Source organism: Notechis scutatus, chromosome 7 (assembly GCF_049901735.1).
Source record: "Notechis scutatus isolate UNSWTSFEM ecotype Mainland chromosome 7, rNotScu1.2, whole genome shotgun sequence".
NCBI lineage: Eukaryota > Metazoa > Chordata > Lepidosauria > Squamata > Elapidae > Notechis > Notechis scutatus.
In genome coordinates this window covers 23,649,354-23,666,146 of record NC_142015.1, presented here as the reverse complement: position 1 = coordinate 23,666,146, position 16,793 = coordinate 23,649,354, and the positions used below count along the sequence as shown (strand labels likewise).

Below are 16,793 nucleotides of genomic sequence, written 5' to 3'. Positions count from 1 at the left end.
GAAAGAAAGAAAGAAAGAAAGAAAGAAAGAAAGAAAGAAAGAAAGAAAGAAAGAAAGAAAGAAAGAAAGAAAGAAAAAGAAGGAAGGAAGGAAGGAAGGAAGGAAGGAAGGAAGGAAGGAAGGAAGGAAGGAAGGAAGGAAGGAAGGAAAAAAAAAGAAAGAGGAAGGAGGAAGGAAGGAAAGAGAAAGACAGAGTCAGAGAGAAAGAAAGAAATAAAGAGAGAGGGGGAGGGAAGGAGGAGCAAGGAAGGAAGGAAGGAAGAGAGAAAGAAAGAAAGAGAAGGGAAGGAAAGAAAGAAAGAAAGAAAGAAAGAAAGAAAGAAAGAAAGAAAGAAAGAAAGAAAGAAAGAAAGAAAGAAAGAAAGGGAGGGAGCAAGGAAGGAAGGAAGGAAGAAAAAGAAAGAAAGAGGAAAGAGGAAGAAAGGAAGAGAGAAAGAGTCAGAGAGAAAGAAAGAAAGAAAGAAAGAGAGGGGAGGGAAGGAGGAGCAAGGAAGGAAGGAAGAGAGAAAGAAAGAAAGGGAAGGAAAGAGAAGATAGATAGAAAGAAAGAAAGACAGAAAGAGAGGGAGGGAGGGAGGGAGTAAAGGAAGGAAGGAAGAGAAAGAAAGAAAGAGAAGAAGGGAAGGAAAGAAAAGAAAAAAAAAGGGAGGGAGGGAAGGAAGGAAGGAAGGAAGAAAAAAAAAGAAAGAAGGAAGGAGGAAGGAAGGAAAGAGAAAGACAGAGTCAGAGAGAAAGAAAGAAATAAAGAGAGGGGGAGGGGAGGAGGAGCAAGGAAGGAAGGAAGGAAGAGAGAAAGAAAGAAAGAGAAGGGAAGGAAAGAGAAAGAAAGAAAGAAAGAAAGAAAGAAAGAAAGAAAGAAAGAAAGAAAGAAAGAAAGAAAGAAAGAAAGAAAGAAAGAAAGAAAGAAAGAAAGAAAGAAAGAGGGAGGGAGGGAGGGAGGGAGGGAGGGAGGGAGGGAGTAGCAAGGAAGGAAGGAAGAGAGAGAGAAAGAAAGAAAGAGAAGGGAAGGAAAGAAAGAAAGAAAGAAAGAAAGAAAGAAAGAAAGAAAGAAAGAAAGAAAGAAAGAAAGAAAGAAAGAAAGAAAGAAAGAAAGGAAGGAAGGAAGCAAGGGAGCAAGGAAGGAAGGAAGAAAAAAGAAAGAAAGAGGAAGGGAGGAAGGGAGGAAAGAGAAAGACAGAGTCAGAGAGAAAGAAAGAAATAAAGAGAGAGGGGAGGGGAGGAGGAGCAAGGAAGGAAGGAAGGAAGAGAGAAGAAAGAAAGAGAAGGGAAGGAAAGAGAAAGAAAGAAGAAAGAAAGAAAGAAGAGAAAGAAAGAAAGAAAGAAAGAAAGAAAGAAAGAAAGAAAGAAAGAAAGAAAGAAAAGAAAGGCAGGGAGGGAGGGAGGGAGCAAGGAAGGAAAGAGAAAAACAGAGTCAGAGAGAAAGACAGAGAGTCAGAGAGAAAGAAAGAAAGGGAGGGAGGGAGGGAGGAGCAAGGAAGGAAGGAAGGAAGAAAAAAAGAAAGAAGTGGAGAAATCAAATGAAAAAAGTTACTTCCAATTTTCTTTCACTGGAGTTATAATCTAAAATATAAGCTAAACTCTCGCTCTATGGTCACAATACTATTTACATTTTTTTCTACAAGCTATTATTTTTATTCTAACCCTCCAAACCAAATGGCTCCCTTCTCTTTTCTGTTTTCCACAAAAAGCCAATATTCATTTATCCAACCTCTACCTTCTTATCTGAGCGAGATAAGAGGTTTCCAATCTTTGCTAAACTTAGACAATCCCCTCTCTTTGATTTAAGCAGTCAATTTGGCCCTCTCAGCAAGTTCCATCATCCACCCCATCCGTTCCTCCATCGGAGGTAAAGTTCAATCTTTCCACCTTTCCAGCAAACGCAGGAAGTCCTCGTCTTATGACCACAACGGAGCCCAAAACTTCTGCCACTAAGTGAGACAGTCGTTAAGTGAGCCTTGCCCCCATTTGACAATCTTTCTTGCCACTGTTGTTCAGCGAATCACCGCCGTTGTTCAATTAGAGACCCAATGGTTAAGGGAATTCGGGTTTCCCCGTTGACTTTGCTTGTCAAGAGCTATGATGACATGACCCCGGGACATTGCAACCATCACAAGTATGGGACCATTGGCATGCCCCTGAATTTTAATCACGGGACCACAAGGTTGCGGCAATGATCGTACGTGTGAAAAATGGCCATCGGCCTCTTTTTTCCAGTGCCATTGTACCTTTAGAACGGTCGCTAAATGAACTGTTGTAAGTCGAGGACTACCTGAATTAGTCTCGCTGCAGAACTGAAGAAGCTTCTTGGATGAGAAGCAACAAGCTTTCAAAGCAAAAAAAAACAAAAAACAAATCCCAAGAAAGTCCAGTTGCTTTTTGGAAAAAGCATCTATTCTATTTTCTATTCTATTCTATTCTATTCTATTCTATTCTATTCTATTCTATTCTATTCTATTCTTCTGTTCTGTTCATTTCTATTCTGTTCTATTCTATTCTATTCTATTCTATTCTATTCTATTCTATTCTATTCTATTTTCTATCCTATCCTATCCTATCCTATCCTATCCTATCCTATCCTATCCTATCCTATCCTATTCCATTTCATCTATTCTATTCTATTCTATTCTATTCTATTCTATTCTATTCTATTCTATTCTATTCTATTCTATCCTATCCTATCCTATTCTATCCTTTGGGATAGATCCAAGAGTGGGCTGCTGGGGGTTCGTAGGAGTTCAGGAGAGCCCCTAGCTAAGATTCTATGCAGTTCGGAGAAACCCCAAATCCCACTCCTGGCTGGCCCTGCCCACCCTGCCCCTCCTCTCTCCTCCCAGGAGTCCCCACGTGGCTCGTTTTGGATGCAGGGAAGCGCAGAGCATGCACAGAGGCTCAGGGTGGGTGAAAAACAGGCCTCCTGAAAGTTCAGGAAGGCCAAAAATGGGCCTGTTTCCAGCTTCCAGAGAGCCTGGAAGGTTACTGTAAAATCCCCCTTCCCTTCCCACCCCACTAACCTCCGTTCTCCTGTGCAGGGCAACCCAAGAAGACCCAGCCAATCAGCTGGGACTCAGGAGGCGGAGAATAGTTGGGGCGGGGCCAGTCAGAGGTGGGATTTGCCGGTTCTCTGAACTATTCCAAATTTCCACTACCGGTTCTCCTGAACCGGTCAGAACCGGCTGAATACCAACCTCTGCCTGGAGGGGAGTGCCTGGCGATAGTCTCCAGTTGGAACGAAGTAATGATTGGACGACAGGATGAACTATTGGGAGCAGGGGTTGCATTTTGGGTTCTCTTTGGGCTAAAAGCCAGAAATCTCAGATTCGAGGGATTTTTTTTTTTGTCAGACACGCCTCTCATAAAATGGATCTTTGAGAAGATGTCAGTCTCGGAGGCTCTTAATGTGGAAGTTGTTACTTGGCGTGCTGACATTCACCCGATTAATTAATTCATTAACCCGTTCTCCAAGACGTGAACGGCGCTTTAAGAGAACTGGCGTGCTTGAAAACCGACGGAGTCCTCAATTCAGCTGCCTCAAAAATTCGTTCCAGAACCAGCTGTGGTTTCACTTCCTGCCACATTTGCTGAAAGGCAGGCATGACTCACAGACGGCATCCAAAAACCGAAGAAAACTTTGCTGGGACTTTAAAGGCACAGTGCACGCAGTTCCGCCTCCTTCCCCAACCCTCCCAGCTTTCACTTTCCAAGAATATGGTTGCAATCACTATCTGTCATCATCAGTGTTCCTCCCCGTTTGGGGGTGGGATGGGGGAGAAAGATCTACTCCCCCCACCCAATGAGCAAGCTGACATATTTGCGAATTGATCGGCAAGCCAAAACATGTTCCTGTTCATTCATAACACGGAACCTGACTGCGTGAAACAGTTAGTTAGCATGAATGAAGTGGGTGTGGGGCTTTCTCAGAAGACTTGTCAAAGCAAAGGGGCTACAACACAACCCTTTATCAAGGAGCTTGCAGCTCACAGACGTGATTGAAAGGTGTCGCTCTTCTCTAGGGGAGCCTCTGCTCGTGCATTTATGCGTTCGCGTTTATGTCTTTTTAATCTCACTTTTATTCCTGGGTGTCAAGCATCCAGAAAGTATCCATGATATGGATTATCCATTATAAATAACCCAAGGCGGTGAACGTATCTATAATACAGTTTCTTCCTTCTATTTTCCCCACAACAACAATCCTGTGAGATGGACTGGGCTGAGAGAGAGGGATTGGTCCAAAGTCACCCAGCTGCCTTTCATGCCTACAGAGGAACTAGAATTCCCCATCTCCTGGTGCTTCGTTGAAAGTCACCCAGCTGGCTTTTGTTCCAAAGGAAGAACTAGAATTCACTGTCTCCTATTGATTGGCCCAAACTCATCAAGCTGGCTTTCGTGCCTAGGGCAGGACTAGAATTCAGTTTCCTGATGATTGGCCCAAAGTCATCCAGCTGGCTTTCATGGCTAAGGCAGGACTAGAACTCAAAGTCTCCTAGTTACTACTCTGGTGTCTTAATCCAGGGTCTCCAACCTTGGCAACTTTAAGACTTGTGGACTTCAACTCCCAGAGTTCCTCAGCCAGCTTTGCTGGCTGAGGAACTCTGGGAGTGAAGTCCACAAGTCTTAAAGTTGCCAAGGTTGGAGACCCCTGTCTTAATCGACCTAGCTTTCATGTTCAATTGGAAAAAAGCTGGGAAAGCTGGGAAAATTATTTAAAGATGTATCCAACATTTTCTAACAAAATCAGTGCTCCATGGCTGGCTGAGGAATTCTGGGAGTTGAAGTCCACAAGTGTTAAAGGTGCCATGTTTGGATAGCCTTGTTCTACTGCTTTTGGGGTGCTTCTGAGTGGCTGGGGCAGACCCCAAAAATAGGTCCCATCACAAATCCCAGTTGCTTTCTTTTTCAATGTGAACTTCATGGCTTTTCACACCCACGAACCAGGATATCCGTAGTTCAGAAAACTATGAGAAGAGAATATCTGAGGACCTAGGAGTAACGTGATAGCAGTCTTCCAGTATTTGAGGGGCTGCCACAAAGAAAAGGAGGTCATTTTCCAAAGCACCAGAAGGCAAGACTAGAAACAGTGGAGGGAAACTAATAAAAGACAGAACCTATCTAGAAATAAGGAGAAATCTCCCGATAGTGAGAGCAATAAATCAAAGGAGTGGAACTCGTGGATGCTCCATCACTGGAGGTTTTTAAGAAGACACTTGTCTGAAATAGTCTAGGGTCTCCTACTTGAGCAGAGGTTGGGTTAGAAGACCTCCAAGGTCCCTTCCAGCTTCCATTCTGATTACCTCTCCATAGTAATCCTTTCTCTTTCCCCTCTTCCTTCTCAGGAAATGACAGTGTTGGCCCTCACCCAGCTGAGGTTGAGTAGCAACACTCCCAGTTTCCCTCCTTGGTCCCCCAACTGGGCACAGACATTTGTCTCTTCAGTTGTGCCTCTCCCAACACTCGCTGCATACTGTGGAATGTGGTCACGTTGCTTCAAAGTGAAGTGCAAGTGATGACTCAGGCTTCCTAGACAAGGTTGTAAAATGAAATCCACAGGGAGAAGGGAAAACCCAAACCCTTTTCTCGCCTTCTTCCTGGGTAAAAGGGCAGAGAATGGAGAGGGAGATGAAAAAACAAAAACAAAAAAAACCAGCCCTCTGGCCTGAATCATTTCCTGAAGAAGAAGAAGAAGAAAAATGTTATATAGAGTAAACCGGGTGATTAACCCAGGAGCCATGCTTGACTCATATGGGAAGAAGGTCACAAATGATTCAATTTTTTTTTTGTTTTTGTTTAAGGGAGAAAATAATAAACTCTCATGCTAGTAGATGTTTATGAAAGCAACCTGTTGCCAAAAATGGGTGGATGGGTTCGACTTTAAAGCCAGGGGAAGAAGTTCCTTTACTTCTTTTGCATGCAAAGAAAAATGCACTGATGAGATTACCTAGTTTGGCAATGAAACATCTACAAGAAAAGCAACCAAGCTCAGAGAGCACCAAGGACCATCCATAGTTCTCCTCCTTCTCTCCACAAACCCCATTCCATTCTAGCACTGATGATGCTAGTTTGACAATGAAATGTCTACAAGAAAATAACCCAGCTTAGAGAGCATCAAGGACTCCTTGGTCCTCCTCCTCTTCCTCCTCCTCTTCCTCCTCCTCCTCCTCACAAACCCCATTCCTTTCTAGTGCCAGGGGCCCCACAGATGACAAAAGGTAGGGTCAATTCAAGGAGAATTAGAAAACTCCCAAGACAAAACTTGTGACAAGCAATGTTAAGAGAATTCTTCTTGGAACCCCACATAGATGGAAAGTAGTATTAGGCCATGGAGGGAGGGAAGGAGTTTGGGCTCATGTATCTATGAGAAAATCATTGAGAGACATTTCTAATTAACCAAATAAGTGAATCAAGAAGAGTTTTTAAAGATTAAAGTCCTAGGCAACCGATTACTCATTTGAGAGCCCTTTCCATGCCACTTCCACTGCATCACATTGTATTGCATTGAACGCAAACCAAGAAAATACAAATAACAAAACAATAAAATATAACACAATAAACCCACAGAAAGAATAGTATCAATGTATGAGTGTCACTTGTTACTATTATTATTTCCCATTGAAGCCAACGGCCCAGAGCATGAAGTTGCTGTACTTCAGTTCTGATATAAAAAGTTGAAATTCTTAATAGAGCAAGTCAACTTCACGGGGTGCAAAAACAGAAGGCAAAAAAAGGATCACGATCTCCTGAGACAGGAACAAACGGTTCTAACTTAAAGCCAGTTTTCAAGATGACTTGCTTGGCAATGCTGGAATTGTGCCAAGAGTCTCCTTCGTCCAAGCAGACGGCTGGTCTTTAGCCTTCTACAGGTGTGTCCCCAAATTGGGGCTACAACTCCTGGTCCACCTCTGCCTAGCAACCTGTTTGAAAGCAAGCTTTCACGAGGATGTTCTAACTCATCCATTCCTGGCATGGACTACAGCAAAGCTATTGTTTGCTTCGATAAAATGATCTGCGTTTACCTTGCATGTTTAATGACCTCAAAGAATGGCCGGGTTTGAGATAAGTCTAAGAAAAGAAAAGGGGAAAAAAATCAAGGTAATTTGTGGTGCTTTCTATGCTAAAGGGAATTTGGCAGTCTCACCAACACATTCTGTTTGAGACCTGTTACAGGGATCTAATTCTCTCTCAGGAAGTGTAGTTATGCGTAGGACAAGCTGAGTCATTTCAGACAGCTGATAGATTATTCAATGATCCTCCATGTACTTGATAATATCGCATGATTTGAACAATATCTCTTGTCAGAAATGGTGTAGGTCTCCTGCTTTGGGCAGGGGTTTGGACTAGATGACCTCCAAGGTCCCTTCCAACTCTGTTATTGCGTATTCTGTACTGTCCTTTACTTTTCTGCATGGAATGTCATGGGATGGAGCAACAGACTTGACCTGGAATTCTAATCTCACTGTAGGGTACCTGTGGGCTGTTAGTACACACTATTGCTAGGATTTTCTTGGGTGAGAAGAAGGAGGAGATTCAGCAATGACTCACTTGATCACTTGAAAGAAGGGAAGCATAGAAGACCAGGCAAAGCTTGGGGGTGGAGTCAGGTGAGCATTCGGCCTAGAATCATTACGTTCCCGCAAACAATCTAAGTCCAACCCCTCTTGAATTTTGTTGACTCTTATCTAGCACCAATTTAGTGCATTAGTTGACTAGATTGTTGTCTATAGGGATGGCCGTTAAACCTTCTTACCTGGATTCCATGTGTAGACCTGATTCTTCTCACCTTACAGGAGGCTGGGTTGAAAACAGGACCGTCCACTTTGCTTTCCTCCGTGATATTATATTTTCATACTCATAATATTCACCAGAAAGAGAGCTGCCCTGGGTTCCCCTTCATCTGGAAGGAGAGAAAAGGAGGTGCAATGTTAGATTATCACAGCCTTGATGGAAAACTGATTGGTGGGAAATCCTGAGCCAAATTCTACTGCAAAAAAGTTTAGTCCAGATGCCATTGAGTAAGTCAGATTTAGTTGTCCCAACCTTTAGGATCAGGAGTGTGTTTAGAATTATGCCTCATATTCTGAAACATGCCTTTAAAGGTCATAATAAAAGCATCATGAAAGAGCAGTCCGAGCCAAGAAAATAGCAATGCTATAACTCAATTTTGGGATATGATTCAATAGACTAGTGTCTAAACTTCTGGACCTTGGATTTTCTTATTCAATCTGCCTTTGAATTATGGATTTCCTGTCTGGCCACTCATAGAAGCTCAGATTAGGTAATCATACATCTTCAGCCCTTATTCTTAACACTGGTACACCACAGGGTTGCATGTTGAGTCCCTTACTCTATAATCTTTATGTGCATGACTGTATTCCCACTCACGCTAGTAATACTACTATTAAATTTGCAGATGATACAACAGTGGTGGGACTCATCTCCGGGGGTGGGGGGGTGGGGGATGAGTCTGCCTACTGAGATTAGGTGGACTGATTGCTTTTGTGGTGTGGAGACAATAACTTGGTCCTCAACACCAATAAGACCAAGGAGCTTATCGTGGACGATAGAAGGAACAGATCAGACATCCAGCCCTTGCTTATCAATGGAGACCGAGTGGAGCAAATGGCCAGTTTTAAGTTTCTGGGTGTTACCATCAAAGAGGACCTGACCTGGGGGGCTCACATTGCAGCCCTGGTCAAAAGGGTCCAGCAGAGATTATACTACCTGAGGCTTCTCAGGAAACAACTGAATGAAAAACTGCTGGTGACCTTCTACCGCTGCACCAGAGAGAGTATCTTAACCTTACTGCACCTTTGTATGGTTTTGCCCATTGCACAGGGGCAGATAGGAAAGCACTCCAGAGGGTGAACATCATTGTCCAGAGGATCATGGGTTGCCCTCTCCCCTCTTTGGAAGAGCTTTATAGCTCCCGCTGCCTTAAGAAAATTCAAAACATCCTCAAAGATCCACCCTTTTTTTTTTTTTTGAACTATTACCATATTGGCAGACAGTACAAGATAATAAAAACAAGGACAAATAGGCTGAAATACAGCTTTTATCCCAGGACAGTAAATCTATTGAATTCTACTGTATAGTGCAATATTACTTTGCAATATCAGGGGTTTTCAGTTCAATTGCACAGAATGTGAAAGATGCCGGTTTGTGTTTATTTTCATAGTCATAAGGTACACTCAAGATGGTATTTAATTTCGTTGTACGAGGTGCAATGACAATAAAGTAAGCTAAACTGAATTGGATGTGTGGTTGGATTTTAGAGCCAAATTGTGAGCTAAGAATCACCTTTGTAGGGCAAAGACATATTGCTCAATGTTCCCAGCTTTACCAAAATAAATAAATAAATATTCTGAGCTGCTTAAAGAAGAAGAAACAATGGCGAATGAAATGCCTCGCTTAAAAGGCAGTGCCTCTTAGGATAAGGTCAACCCCGTGGGTTCAGGAGGGAAAATGCATTGCTATTGAAATCTTCTGTGCTGTGTGCACTTCAGTATTTGCAAACAGTCTACTTCTTTGAGCCTTGTAACTGACCCAGGGATTCCTTTACTGGCGAGAGCTTAAAGGGGGCTATAAGTGCCGATAACCTTATTGAATTAAAAAAGGGAAGCCGAATCTACCAACTTGGGATGTCTTAGCAACCACAGTTGACCCCTCCAGCATTCAGACTGTCGACAGCTGCATTGGTAGCTTGCAAAAGCGGGTGGGGACAACTTTCATTTGATCTAAGGTCATTCGGAATCACTTTCCTCCTTTCTTCTAGCCTTGGCCCCAAATATTGACATGCCCATTTATCTGTGCCCGTGACATTTCCTCTCCTCTTTATAATCTTCTCGGCAAATAATGGCGGCTAATCCATCATCTGCACAAATACACGGGGGTGTTTTCAAGTTGCTAGGAACTGCCCGCTCAGACGAGGGAGTCAACAGCAACTCTGTTGGCTCAACCTAAATCCTCCACTTCACCCTTGAACAACACAACGGCTCAAGTGTTGCGGGTCCAGCCCAAGGACCCCTCGACAGAGATCTGCATCACGCGCCAGATAAAGCCCCTCTGAGATGCAGGGAAAGAATAGCCAAACCCAGCCAAAACAACAACAACAGCAACAGCGTGAAGGGTTCTTGATGCTCTCTGAGTTTGCTCGTTTTCTTGCAGACATTTCATGACCCAGATTAGGGAACATCATCAGGAGCATTGATGATGTTCCCTAGTTTGGGTCATGAAACGTCTACAAGAAAACAACCAAGCTCAGAGAGCATCAAGGATTCCATAGTCCCCCCTCCTCCTCTTCCTCTCGATAAACCACACTCCCTTCTAGCACTGATGATGTTACCTAGTTTGGGTCATGAAATGTCTGCAAGAAAACAACCAAGCTCAGAGGGCACTAAGGATCTATCTATTCTATCTATCTATCTATCTATCTATCTATCTATCTATCTATCTATCTATCTATCTATCATCTATCTATCTATCTATCTATCTATCTATCTATCTATCTATCTATCTTCTGTCCATCCATCCATTGATTTATCTATCTCCTCCTCCTCTTCCTCCACCTCCTCCTCCTCTTCCTCTTCTTTGCAATGCCACCCTTCTAGCACTGATGATGTTACCTAGTTTGGGTCATGAAATGTCTGCAAGAAAACCACCAAGCTCAGAGAGCGCCAAGGACCCCTCATGTCAACCCTGAGCTGCAAATATTCTCCTTTGGTTGAAAAAAAAAAAACAGTGTGTAGGGAAGTATCTGAATCAATGATCAGGAAGCTTTGCTGGCTGAGGAATTCTGGGAGTTAAAGTCCACAAGTCTTAAAATTGCCAAGCTTGAGGGCCCCTGGGCTAGAAGGATGGTGATAATTTACTATCAACATTTGCACACCGCCCCGGTGTAACAACTTCAAGCAGGCATGCCAATTTATACATCTGTATGGCCAGTGTTATATGATGCAAGGATAACTAAGTCGGAATGCTCGATCACAGGTTTTTGCAGTGTGGTTTCCTCCCTTTGCACCTGTTATGACTTTTCCAAGGAAACTCCTTATTTCTTGATGCAGGCCAGTTCCTGCATTTTGACTTTGTAAAAAAAAAAAAAAAAAAAGAACTGCAGTTGGATAACCCTTCAGCTGGGCCAAATTGAGATAAAGAAACCTTGAATTCCAAGAGGCCTGTTTTGAATGTCGATAACATGGAAGGGATCTTACCCTCCCTGTCTAATTTCAAAACAGATATTCTTTGTAAGCGAGTGGCGAGACTCCTTTATCTTTCTCTAAGCCTTTAGAGGCTTCCAGGATACCGTATATCTCAGTGTCTCTTGACTCCTTTTTTTTCTAGGTTAAAGGTAAAGGTTTCCCTCGCACATACATGCTAGTCATTTCTGGCTCTAGCGGGGAGGTGGTCATCTCCCGCTACAAAGCCAAAGAGCCAGCGCTGTCCGAAGACGTCATTTGGCCAGCATGACTAAATGCCTTCGAAGGCACATGGAATGCTGTTACCTTCCCACCAAAGTGGTCCCTATTTTTCTGCTTGCATTTTTACATCCTTTCAAACTGCTAGGTTGGCAGAAGCTGGGGCAAGGAACGGGAGCTCCCTCCGTTACGCGGGCACTGGGGATTCGAACCACCGACCTGCCAACCTTTCTGATCAACAAGCTCAGCGTCTTAGCCACTGAGCCACCGCTCAGTCTAACATCTAGGTTAGATGGACACAAAAGTCAAGTTCTGGGCTTCAATCATCTACCCTTCTTTTATTTTCTAAAAGGCTCAGAAGAATTATGTAAAAAAAATTTTAATAAAATTATAAAAAAATTATAATATTTCACGTAAAAAAAAAAAAAAAAAAAGATACGGTCCCAGGGGCAGACATTTTGCTTTCGAGCAAGTCAGCTGTCAGGATTCCAGAAATCGCCCTAATTAAAACGTGATTCTTGAGCCAAACTTCAAAAAACTTCAAAGGATTTATTAGAGGCGACATACTGGCACTGCCTTCATGAAGCCAACTCTGTCATACGTAATTTACAGTCACCTGTGACCCTGTTTCCCCCCTCCCCCCTGGGTGTCTCATCAACTGGATTCACGGGCTGGGTGTCATCAATCACGTTCTCCAATTATTTGCCAAAGCTCTGGCATCTTTTAAAGATAAGAGTTGGAATGTACTTTCTATTTCAAACTGCTTCACTGCTCTTCCAGATTTCCTCCCCCCCCCCTTTTTTTTTAAATGGCAACAACTAAAGCAGGCATAGGAATGTTTTATGAGCTGGCATCAGTGTCCCATTTCTTTTTTTACTTAATCTTTAAAAAAATTAAACTTGGCTTAGACAGGAGGGCTTAAGACTTTATTGCCTGAGTCTAAGACTTGAGGGCCACCCAAGCAGAGAGGCACGTGTCCTACTCCACAATGTCAGCACAGGATTCAGTCTTGATTGTGGGAAATGCCACATTGTGTGAAATTTCACATTTTTCGCAAAGAGGAATCCCCACCTCCAACTCCAGGTATTCCTAAGGCAAAGTTAGATCCCCAATTTTGCAAGTTCAAACTGTGTTAGTGGCAACAAAGAAGAAATAGATCTAACTGAATCTGAATGGTGTCTCACACACACACACACACACACACACACACACACACACAGGCTCTATGACATTTCAACCTGAAGATTGAACTTTGGTACAATCCAAGCTCCTCTTTGAATCTCAACCTACAAGTTGAATAATCAGATTCTCTTTGAAGGTTTGAGGGAGTTTTGCACGCGTGCTTTTACTGGATCGCATCACAAATTCAGTTTGAATTAATAATTCAAATAGAAATGCAAAATCACATTGGATCTTTTGATTTGCATCCTTCTAATTCAGCAAGGAACGGAACTGGTCTCGGCTCAAAAGCTAAGCATGGTTAGGTTGGGTTTATACTTGGACGGGTGAACTCCAAACAATCCTAAGGCTTAGGCTTAATTAGGATGGTTGAAAGAAAATTTCAGAAGAAGACAAGAGCAAACTATTTCTGGATTGTTGCTCAGCCATCTATAGAGATCTGTCTCACCTGGGATCAAAATCAAGTTAAAAAAAATTCTACCTTTTTGTTTTTAATGTAGAAAAATTTGCAAAGAGCCTGAAAGCTTGCTGAAATCTTTAAGGGTTCCAAACATACACTTGTTTTGACTGCCATTATTCCCATAAGAACAATTCTATCTCTACTATTGTAGCATATGCAGCCTGTACAGCTCCAAGTTAAACCTGAATATTCACGGTTCTACCACAATGCAGCAAACTCTCAGAAAAGAACTATATAAGTAAACTATATAAAACTTATCTCAACTAGGGCTTTATTGTTGTTTTACAGATTTCCTGTTTGGATTCAAGTTTCTTAAGCGCTTTGCAACAAAGGAAGGGAGAAGACCAAAATGAGTGTTAGAAGTAGCTTGCATATCAAATAAACTATCCTGTGTGTTTCAAGTTCTTTGGAGATTTTTAAAATAGTTCCAGGGAGAAAGGATTGTTCTTCCCTTCCCTTTTCTTTAAAACAACCCCTTCCCTGACATTCTGATCTCTTTAATAACTTCCTGGATGCTTTGGAATTTTTGACCAAATGTTTCATATTATGAATCATCCTCGTTTGCTACGGACTTCTTCATATCTTCTGAACTCTAAACATACCTTTACCACCCAATGCATGCTTACTAACATCATTGAAATTTTCTCTGTTTGAATTGGGGCGTATGCAAATTGCAGTGCCTAAAAAAACAGGTCCCTGTGTATCACCTGAAATAGGTACAGAAATAACCCTGGTCAGATTAGACATTGGGGGAGAGCAGGGTGGGCAGGAGGCAGCTAATAGGTTCTCAACTATGTCTGCATTTCTCCCCCAACTTTCGGGCACAAAGGTGTGGTTTTGCAGGGGCAAAACCACGAAGGCCACAAAGTATGCAGGTTGGTGCCATTTCATTGCCACCTAGTGGTAGGAGTATGAAAGAGAATGGAAAAAAGATGGAGGATTCAACCTACTTGCTACTTTCAAGAAGGTAAGAAGTTAGTAAGAAGCTGCCTACAAGGAATATAAATCCTTCCATTCCCCACTGCCCTGTTCAGAGCTGAAGGAAATTCTTGGATGAGAAGTGAAACATCTTCAAAAGAAAACACAAGAAAGTTCAGTTGCCTCCTGAAAAAATCACCTTTGGGACAACCACGACCTGGATGATGGAGAATCTCTACAGACTTTTATGCTGGAAAAGGATTGACGTTAATGGATAAAAAGCTATTCTGAAACATCAGGAATAGGGGGGGAAATGGAAAACGACACTTGAAACCTAGAAGAGGAACATTTAAGATTGGACCATTAAGCTGTCAGTTATTCGAGCAGGTATACCTGTTCTGGATTGCAAAAATCCAAAGAGTTTTCTCCTTGATCCCATTTAGAATAGCTCATTGGGTAGACCTACCCTACAGTTTTGGCCCTGGGGTCAATTTTGTATTTATTTATCAAATTTAGAGACCACTTCTCTCACAGAACAAATCTCTCTGTGCTGTTGACGCAACGGATGGAAACTAAACAATGAGAGAAGCAACCTAGAACTAAGCTGTCAACACATATAACATTAAATATACATCTGTCATATTTGTCAGGTATAATATACTTAACAAAAATATTTCTGGCTTTAAGTCTATATGTTGCTTTATCATTTTCTCTAACCAAGGATGTATTTTTGTTCACGTAATATTTTTCATCCATTGTACCAACGTGATTAATATTACGTGATTGTATCAACATGATTAATATGGAGGCAGTGTCTTTTCCAAAGCCCATAAAGATGACACATGGCCAACAGCTCTTTCTTGAGAAAGTATCTAACCAACCTGGTTGGTGGCCATTGAGTACCTCATCATCTGAGATTTCCCCCCCCCCCCCAACTTCCATGAAAGAAGTGCAAACCACTTCATTTTAGGATAGTGAATTCGGTAGTTCATGCATTGTGTAATCGTGTAAAGAAGCACTTCCCAAAATGTCACACTATAGATTTGCATAAAGAGATTACCATAGTGGTAATTTTAATTTTAATCCTTTTTCTAAGGATCCATAGTATGTGCTACAAGACTCACACGTTGGCTATGTTCCTCTTCATTTTGCTCTCCAACATGACCACAAGATCATTTTCATCATCAACAATTGCGAGTTTGGTGTATATCCAAAGCCTCCATTTATCTGTTTGTTTGTTTGTGAGTGAATCACTTCACACTTCCATGGAATCACAAATTTAATTTCGCTGACCTTTAACTAGATGAGTTCACTATTCCAACCAGCCTCAGTTGTTTGATGTCCGAAGCAAACTTGACCATTTTGTTGCTGTTTTTTCTCACTTTGGGTTATTAATGATGAAACCATAAACAAAAAACAAAACCAGCCAGCTTCTTAATATAGAATCTCACTGATTTTTGCATTCCTGTGTTGAAAAAGTTTCTTCATCTCCTGTTCTTTAATTGCACAGCCAGACCTGAATCTACCCTTTTATCTCATGCCAAGTTTACTCACAACTTTGAGGAGGGACTTGATCAAAAGCTTTTACATGTCCAAGTGCAATATCTATTGAATCACCAACATTCCCCTGATTGCTGATGGTCAAAAGGTCAAAATGATATGGACAGAGGACTCATTTTTATAGAGGAAGTCTTGAATTCCACAATATTGGTATAAACCAGTTGAATTGTCATTGCTACCGAGAGAATCAATGGCGTAGTAATCTCAACATATTTTATTATTGTTATTATTTTGAAGAAACAGTGGAGGCCATGCTTGTTATGCTAAAAAAAAACAAGTTGAAAATAACAGCATGAATTTTAAAAATTAGCAGTGCAACCCTCTTCTGCGAGAAGGTAGCAATCAAATGCACAAGAATAGAAAAGACTTGGGAATAGAAGTTGATTGAAAGCTAAATATAAATATAAATCAGCAGCATGATCTGGCTAATAAGAAGACAAATGCAATTTTAGGCTACATCAACAGACCTTTTTTTGGAGCTGGGTTGTATCCAAACTGAACACATTTTTTAAAAATGTATTTTATGAATCACAGCAAGCAGTAATTTTCACTTTCCTCTGTTTGGGAAGAATTTCCTCCAACGGCAGTATCTCAATTCTGGAGCAGGTTCCAAAAAGAATCACCAGAAAGACCAGGGATAAACTTTGGGAAGAGAGATTAAAAGATGTAATAATGTTTAGCTGTGAGAAAAGATTGAACCACCACTCATAAGGCAATCCTCTTAAAAGAAATTAAAAGATTACCAAGTGAATGTCCCAAACCTATTTGTTTGTTTTTACTCATTCTGGAATACTAGGCATGAGGAAATGATTTTAAGCTTCAGCAGGGCATATTCTGACTGAATGTTAACTCCCCCCAATAAATCTTTTTAAAAGTAACAGTATTTCAATAGTAGAACAAGAGGCTGAACAGTAGAATTGTGAGGAATACATCAAGATTTAAGCCTCTCCTTCAAGCCAAATTAGACAGCAAAGCTCTCAAAAGAATATTCATGTCCAACTTGCAATCTTTCTTCTGGATCACACGACAGTTTTGGAAAATCTGAGCACTATTTTCATAGCCTCCTAACAGTTGACTCCAGAGCTGGCCTGATCTCTGGAGTCAACTGTTCCTGAGCAAAGGGGTTGTAACCCCAAAGTTGGAAATTCCAAAATTGATTTGTGAGGAAATTCCAGAATGGTTTCCTGTACTCTCTTTTCCCATCAAAGAAGAGAGATCTTTGTGGGGAGGGTCGGGTCCATCACATTTTTCTCTCTCCTTGCGACAATGAACAA

At 41.7% G+C, this 16,793-nt stretch overlaps 1 long non-coding RNA gene across 3 annotated transcripts in view; it reads right to left on the bottom strand.

Moving 5' to 3' along the window:
* LOC148130058 (uncharacterized) overlaps positions 1–16,793 on the bottom strand; it is a 190,733-nt gene that overhangs the window by 124,814 nt on the left and 49,126 nt on the right. For all 3 annotated transcript variants that reach the window (XR_015750375.1, XR_015750374.1, XR_015750376.1), the window contains exon 3: positions 7,739–7,885. This is a non-coding gene — a long non-coding RNA (uncharacterized LOC148130058). The remainder of the gene's footprint in view (positions 1–7,738; positions 7,886–16,793) is intronic.